Genomic DNA, 8,033 nt, shown 5'->3' with positions numbered 1-8,033 from the left:
AAAAATGGCGGTTTTCTATGTGAAGAGAAACAGGCAATCCAAACTTCAAATGATATAAGTGAAGCACATGAAGCATTCTATAAAGCCATACTCAAAAGATTTAAGTGAAATGCAATGAGCATTCTATAAATCAACCAAGGACTATCTCATACCAGCATGGTGCATAAAAGAAAAATAAAAACCTAATTGCAAAAGACGCTCCAAGACTTGCACATAATGCATGAACGAAACGAATCCGAAACATACCGATACTTGTTGAAGAAAGAGGGGATGCCTCCCCAGCATCCCCAAGCTTAGACGCTTGAGTCTCCTTGAATATTTACTTGGGGTGCCTCGGGCATCCCCAATCTTGAGCTCTTGCCTCTCTTCCTTCTTCTCACATCGAAACATCCTCGATTAGACACTACATCCACACAAAACTTCAACGGAAAACTCGGTAAGATCCGTTAGTATAATAAAGCAAATCACCACTCTAAGTACTATTGCAAACCAATTCACATTCTGTTTTTGCATTTTGTCTACTGTAATATAACTTTTTCATGGCTTAATCCACTGATATAAATTGATAGTTTCATCAAAACAAGCAAACTATGCATCAAAAACAGAATCTGTCTAAAATAGAACAGTCTGTAGAAATATGAACATCCACAATACTTATGGTACCCCAAAAATTATACCAAAATTAATAAAAATAAACAAGTTGTATATAAAGACAGTGCAAAAGGAATCAGAACCAATTGACGTTCCAGTTAAAAATGTAAAATCGCGCACTACAGCCAAAGTTTCTGTCCTGCACCGTACAAACCAACAAGCATTGTAAACATCCTAAAGGCAAACCTTGGCACATTATTTTTATAATACAATGGAATTGTACAAGGGATAATTATTTTTATTGAAAAGTTTCTGTAATTAAGATTCACAAAGTTCCCATGGGCATGAACAAAGTTCAAGGACGTCCCCCACTTTCACAATGCTCGTCTCTCTCACTTTCACTTTTCTTTTTGAAAAGTTTTGGGTTCCCCTCTTTATTTTTGTTGTTTTTAAACTATATGAAAGCACTCAACAGAATAAATGACTCTCTAAAACTTCCGGGTTGTCTCCCTGGCAGCGCTTTCTTTAAAGCCATTAAGCTAGGCATATAGTGCTCAAGTAGTGAATCCACCCGGATCCCAAGGTATATCAAAGCCAATTTTAATTAACAATGATTTGTAATTTAACAATGAGCACAAAGTAACATAAATCATGTAATGATGAAGTCTAATTCTCTTCCTATGCATTGGCATGTCATAAAAGAACAATTCATGCACACCAAGTAAAGGCCAATGCATAGTATAAGCAGTTTCTTGCAATTCTATCGTGTTGGAGACATAGAGAGGTGGAGACATAGTTCCTCTCTCATAATAATTGAAAGTAGGAGCAGCAAGCACATTCATATTATATTCATCAAAATCATCATGTGCAATGGTAAAAGGCAACCCATCAATATAATCCTTAATAAGTGCAAGCTTCTCCGATACAGTGTAGTTTGGAGAATTCAAAAAGATAATAGGACTATCATGCGTGGGTGCAATAGCAACAATTTCATTCATAACATAAGGAACTATAGCAAGTTCATCTCCATAAGCATAATTCATATTGGTATCTTGGCCACAAGCATAGCAAGCATCATCAAAAAGGGATATTTCAAAGAAATTCAAGGGATCATAGCAATCATCAAAGCAATCATCCTTCGGTAAGCACGAAGGGGAATTAAATAGTGCATGAGTCGAAGAGTTACTCTCATTGGAAGGTGGACACAGGTGATCAATCCTCTCTTCCTCCTTTTGTTATTCGCTCTTCTCATCATCTTTTTCATCCAATGAGCTCACAGTTTCATCAATTTCTTCTTCCATAGCTTCCTGGTAAATATTAGTCTCTTCTTGGACAGCGGAGACTTCCTCAATAAATTGTTTAACATAGGCATTAGAAGCATAATTCTCATAACAATATTCAAGTATGGCAAAATTTTCAGATTTGTGAAAAGTAGCATCATACGTTTCAATCAAAGAAGCAATTTCATAAGCACCCTTAAAAGCAACAAATTCTTCAATTTGTTGAACATCATAGTAATTGTAAACACCCTTAGCATACGAAGATACGATTCCATTATCACTAAACAAGCATTGATAGGGTAGGTGTTTCTTAGGGTCTTCAGAACAACAAGTAACATCATATATTTCACATAAATTCCAAGCATAGCATTGCAAATGTTGAATTTGACCCCATAATAGTTTCCCTTTTTCAGATATACGGTGTCACACATAACAAGCATGCTCATCTAAAGATTTGCCCTCAACTAAGCTAGTTGGGGTTTCAGCACGAGCACATAGGGATCGAAGATGATCCAAGTAAAAAAGCTTCAGTAGTGTGATAGATTTTGAGTGGTTCTTCAACCATTGGAGCAGTAGGTACAACTAAGTTTTTTGGTATTTTGCGTTTCCTACCCATAGCTAAAGATAGAAAACAACTAAGAACAGCAAATAAAAATTACTTAGTGATAAAGCAAAGAAGCACACACGAGAATATTCACCCCACGCTATGACTCCCCGGCAACGGCGCCAGAAAAAGGTCTTGATGACCCGCAAGTATACGGGATAGTTGTAGACTCTTTCGATAAGTAAGAGTGTCGAACCCAACGAGGAGCTAAAGGTAGAACAAATACTCTCTCAAGTCCTATCGGCCACTGATACGACTCTACGCACGCTTGACGTTCGCTTTACCTAGAACAAGTATGAAACTAGAAGTACTTTGTAGGTGTTTTTGGGTAAGCTTGCAAGAAATTAAAGAACACGTAAATATAAACTAGGGGCTGTTTAGATAAAGAAGCAATAAAGTAAATATAGTGAGTGTGGAAAAGTGGTGGTAGGAGTTGTGGAATTGTCCCTAGGCAATTGACTATGTTACTAGACCGGTAATCACTATTGCAATTCTATTTGAGGGAGAGGCATAAGCTAACATACTTTCTCTACTTGGATCATATGCACTTATGATTGGAACTCTAGCAAGCGTCCGCAAATACTAAAGATTCATTAAGGTAAAACCCAACCATAGCATTAAAGTATCAAGTCCCCTTTATCCCATACACAAACAACCTACTTACTTGGGTCTGTGCTTCTGTCACTCACGCCACCCACCATAAGCAAATCATAAACATATTGCAAACCCTACAGCGGGAATCCCTCACGCTTGTGCGACACGGAGGGCACCATAGGACAGCACAAATAATAAAACATGCAACTCAAACCAATCATAGCAATTCATCAATCACCGATAGGACAACGAAAATCTACTCAGACATCATAGGATGGCAACACATCATTGGATAATAATATGAAGCATAAAGCACCATGTTCAAGTAGAGGGTACAACGGGTTGCGAGAGAGTGGACCACTAGATATAGAAGGGGGAAGGTGATGGAGATGTTGGTGAAGATGATGGAGATGTTGGTGAAGATCGCGGTGATGATGATGGCCCTCGGCGGCGTTCCGGCGCCACCGGAAGCAAGGGGGAGAGAGCCCCCCTTCTTATTCTTCTTCTTCCTTGACCTTCTCCCTAGATGGGAGAAGGGTTTCCCCTCTGGTCCTTGGCTCCCATGGCTTGGGAGGGGCGAGAGCCCCTCCGAGATTGGATCTATCTCTCTGTTTCTGCGTTCTGTTCTGGCTCTGTTTCACAGTTTCGTGTATATATGGAGATCCGTAACTCCGATTGGCCTGAAACCTTCGCCGTGATTTTTTTCTGAATATTAGCTTTCTTGCAGCAAAAGAATAGCATCAACCGCCTTACGGTGGGATCAAGAGGGTAGAGGGCGCGCCCAGGGGGGCAGGCGCGCCCCCCTACCTCGTGACCACCTCGGGAACCGTCTCGTGTGGATTTTTCTTCCATATTTTTCCATATTTTCCAAAAATAAGCTCCGTCTGGTTTTATCCCGTTTGGACTCCGTTTGATATGGATATTCTGCGAAACATAAAACATGCAACAGACAGGAACTGGCACTGGGCACTGGATCAATAAGTTAGTCCCAAAAATAATATAAAAAGTTGCCAAAAAGTATATGAAAGTGAATAATATTGGCATGGAACAATCAAAAATTATAGATACGATGGAGACGTATCAATCGCGCCCTCTCCCCCTCACCATGGTTGAAGAGGAACTCTACAAGAAGGAAGGGATGCGTGGGTGAGTCCTTTCGCCCGCCTCTGCACTCCCTTTTTATAGCGGAGAGCCGCCAAGGGATGGATCCCCACTACCCCTTGGCAACCGCCACTCTCCGCCAATCTAATCCGTCTGCATCATTGGCAGTGGCCAGGATCACCGACCATCCTCCAACGCCTATCCATGGCGTCGAGCTTTCTGCCATGGCACTCATTCTTGCACCCTATGCACCCGCCACCAACCCTGCACAATGCATGCGGCGTACGTGGCAGAAACGACAGGGATAGTGTGATGGGTAAAATGGCAGTTACCTCCCCGTGAATATAGGTGGTTCGAGGGCCATTACGTGGGTAGCCCCACGTCGTTCAGCACAGCTCGTGGGAAAACTGGGGACTGAATCACTCACAGGTTAATGAAGAAGCAAAGAAGATATCGAGAGAGAAGATATGGATCCTACTGCAACCTGAGCGACGTGTCCACCTGTGTATTTGTTGGGCCTATCCCAATGATGCCCAACGGCACGTACGGGCCAGGCCCGGCGGCGCCTGTCGGTACAACTATCATGTCGTTCGTTGACCATACTTATACACAGGCATGCTAACGATCATATGTCCAGCACTAGCATACCAAGCAAGGCCAAGCCAGAGAAGCCGCTCTTTATGACATCAAGGAGCATATCAAGATTATCAAGACAACAAGATATCACCTTGGGGAGGCCTCCCTTGTCGAGCAAGAGAGCTTGGCCAGGTCGAGACCGCCTCGGAAGGAAATCCAGGATAACTCCGGCAGACCTGCCGGGGTCACCAGGACCAAGAATCCCGCCAAGGCACCACCGCTTCATCGCACAGCGACGCAAGTCACTTATCGCTGTGGTGTCGAGCCCCCAAGTGGTTAAGTGGCTTCCACTAAATATGTGGCAACTTGTTAGAAGACAGATCACACCCATTTGACACCCGTCCAGAGGCGCGTCAAGATGATAAGCAGAAGATGACTAAGCGACACGACAGGGTTGCCGGGTTTCACCCTCAGCACAACACGTAAAAGTGCACTTAATGCACTTTGTCCTAACTGCCAGAGTCATATGTGCCATCATCGTTGAAGATCATGGTTCGTTTGTTGGTGCATTCAAAGGACTTGTGTCCTCGGCCACCACATGTAAAGCACTTGATAGAACTTGTCTTGAAGGGGTCATTTGGTGGTGCTGAAGATGAGGGAGTTTTGGATTTGTATTTGCTTGCCGGAGGACGAGTCGAGGAAGGCATAACTTTCTTGGAACTTGACTTGTCGCCGATACTTGGTGGTGTTCTAGTTGAGGTAGGAGGTGCCAAAGTCGCGGGAGCTTGAGGGTAAGAGTGGTAGGTCTTAGAAGAGTACTTGGCGTATTTGAAGTCATCTTGCACTTGTCGCTCGGCCTTGGTCGCTTGATGAACTAGCTCAAGAAGGTTGGAGTAAGGTTGGAAGTCGGCAATCTGCTTGATTGGGTGGTTGAGGCCGTTCAAGAAGCGAGCCATAGTTTTCTCGTCATCTTCCTTGACATTGGCTCTTATCATGGAAATTTCCATTTCTTGGTAGTATTCCTCCACCGTTTTCGTGCCTTGCTTGAGGAGTTGCAACTTCTTGAAAAGATCACGGGTGTAGTGTGTAGGCATGAAGCGAGCTCTCATGACATCCTTCATTTCCGTCCAAGTTGTGATGGGTGGTTTGCCTCTTGCTTGTCGGTGCTCGATCACTTGTTGCCACCAAATGAGGATGTAGTCTTGAAAGTCAAGGGATGCCATGGCTATCTTCTTTTCCTCGTCGTAGTTGTGAAGACGGAATATCTTGTCGACCTTCAATGCCCATGAGAGATATTCCTCGGGATCATTGCTTCTAGAGAACTTGGGCATGGTGAACTTGAGCTTGCCGTAGCGGAGTTCTTCATCATAGTGGCGGTATTGATGTCGCTCTTGCTATGGAGGAGGTTCGTCAAACACTTGTTCCACTTGGGGTCATTCTTGTCGTGGGGAGTTCGAGGCATATGCACTTGGTTTCGCCTTTCTTGTTGCTCTTCTAGTCGGGCGGCTTCTTCTTGTCGTACTTGACGAAGTGCTTCCTCTTGTTCACACACTTGGTTGTTGCGCTCGTCGACGGCTCTAGTGGCCTCTCGGAGTGCGTGTTGTGCTTCGAGTGCTTGTGCTTCATGCTCAAGTGCTTCTGCTTCACGACGCTCTTGTGCTTGTCGGAGTGCATCACCATCTTGAGGTGCTTGACGTTGCACTTGTGGAGGTTGCTCTTGGTCCTCAGCCTCTTGAGTTTGGTGTCTCGCCCTATCACGTGCTCGCACTCGGTCTTGCAAACCATTGCCATGGAATGAATTTTCTTGAGCATGGCGATCTTGAGGGGCATCACGTCGAGGAAAGCGAGCTTGTGGAGGACTTTCATCGTACGAAGAGTAGTTTGAAGATTGACGACTTGAGAGGCGGCTTGATTGGCGTCGTCTTGGCAAAGAGGTTATGGAAGACCCGCGGCTTACGATCATGTTGCAGAATTCTTTCATTTGTGTGGTGAGCTTGCCGTCGAGGTAATCGCGGTTCCTTGCTTCCGATTGGCGAAGGTCGGTGGCAAGTGGCTCGAGGCGCTCACCCAAAGCTTCACTTTCTTGATGTAGAGTTCGTTGGGCGATGAAGAAGTGGTTCTTGGTGACATATTCGTGATCGTCACCTTGCTCCTCGAAAAGTGGGTTCACCGAAGAACTTGTCCTATCCATCATAACCAAGTGGAGTGAGTAGGAAAATAAGAGAACAATACCGAAGTTACCTTTTCCGAGGATTGTGGATGTATCAAGTATCGCTCAATGTAGTGCCACAATAGGAGAGTTGGTACCGGGTTTGTTTCCCACACCTATACAGGTAAAGCTTATGGAGGATCTTGGTTAGGACGGTGGCACAAAAATTTCAAGCAAATGTTAGTCAAGATATCAAGAAGGTCGAGAAGGTTCACAAAATTGCAAGTAAAGCAAATAGATTAAACCCAACAATATCACTAGGAACACACACACACACACGAAAGATAATGGGATCCGCACAACCAAGGAGTGAGCTCAAGATGTGTAACCAAGGAAAAATGCTCTTGCTATACAGATGCTAGGGAGACGCTAGCTCGATTGCTCAAATGGGCAAGATACGCTTGTGCACCAACCTATAAGATAAATGTGTCATCTTCAATCCCAACTTTGCTATGTATGTGATGACCAAGATGATGTAGCGATGCAAAATGGCTCAATGCTATTTCTTACAAGCTCTTTGTTTCTCCTCTTTTGCTTAAATGCTTTTTTTCCACTATGCTTGATGCTCGAGCCAAGTATGATATGACACAAGTATGTAAGATATGCACAGGAGAGACTTAGGGCACAATGATGATAGCAATATCACTACGGTGCACAATATAGCATGGCCTGACAATTCTCAACTCGCTAGTGTCGATGGATAAGTGACGCAAATTGGCTCGGGTTATCAATGCAATTGCAATGAAATGAACTAACTGTTGTCGAGGTTACCGTCCTTCCTTACGGTTAGCGGTGTCAATGGTGAAGATTGTTGGAGAAGACGACTCCGGGGAGATGATGAGTGGCGGTGATGTCGATGTCACACGTTCTTAAGTAGCCGAAGAACCTTAGGAAACGGAATCCGCAACTCAAAATTGGTCAAATGCGGAAGGTGGGAGTTCTTGTGGTGAAATTTTTTATGGGGGCAAATGGTGGTGGTAATGGATATGTGGACAGGGGATGTCAAGAGCTTCCAAACGAGCTAAAGAACCCAAAAAAGGGACTTGGGAGGTGAAAGTCATGGCCAAAATGTTGTGTA

This window comes from Triticum dicoccoides, chromosome 2B, assembly GCF_002162155.2.
Source record: "Triticum dicoccoides isolate Atlit2015 ecotype Zavitan chromosome 2B, WEW_v2.0, whole genome shotgun sequence".
Classification (NCBI taxonomy): Eukaryota; Viridiplantae; Streptophyta; class Magnoliopsida; order Poales; family Poaceae; genus Triticum; species Triticum dicoccoides.
The sequence above is the reverse complement of the archived record's forward strand: the minus strand, read 5'-3'. Positions refer to the sequence as shown.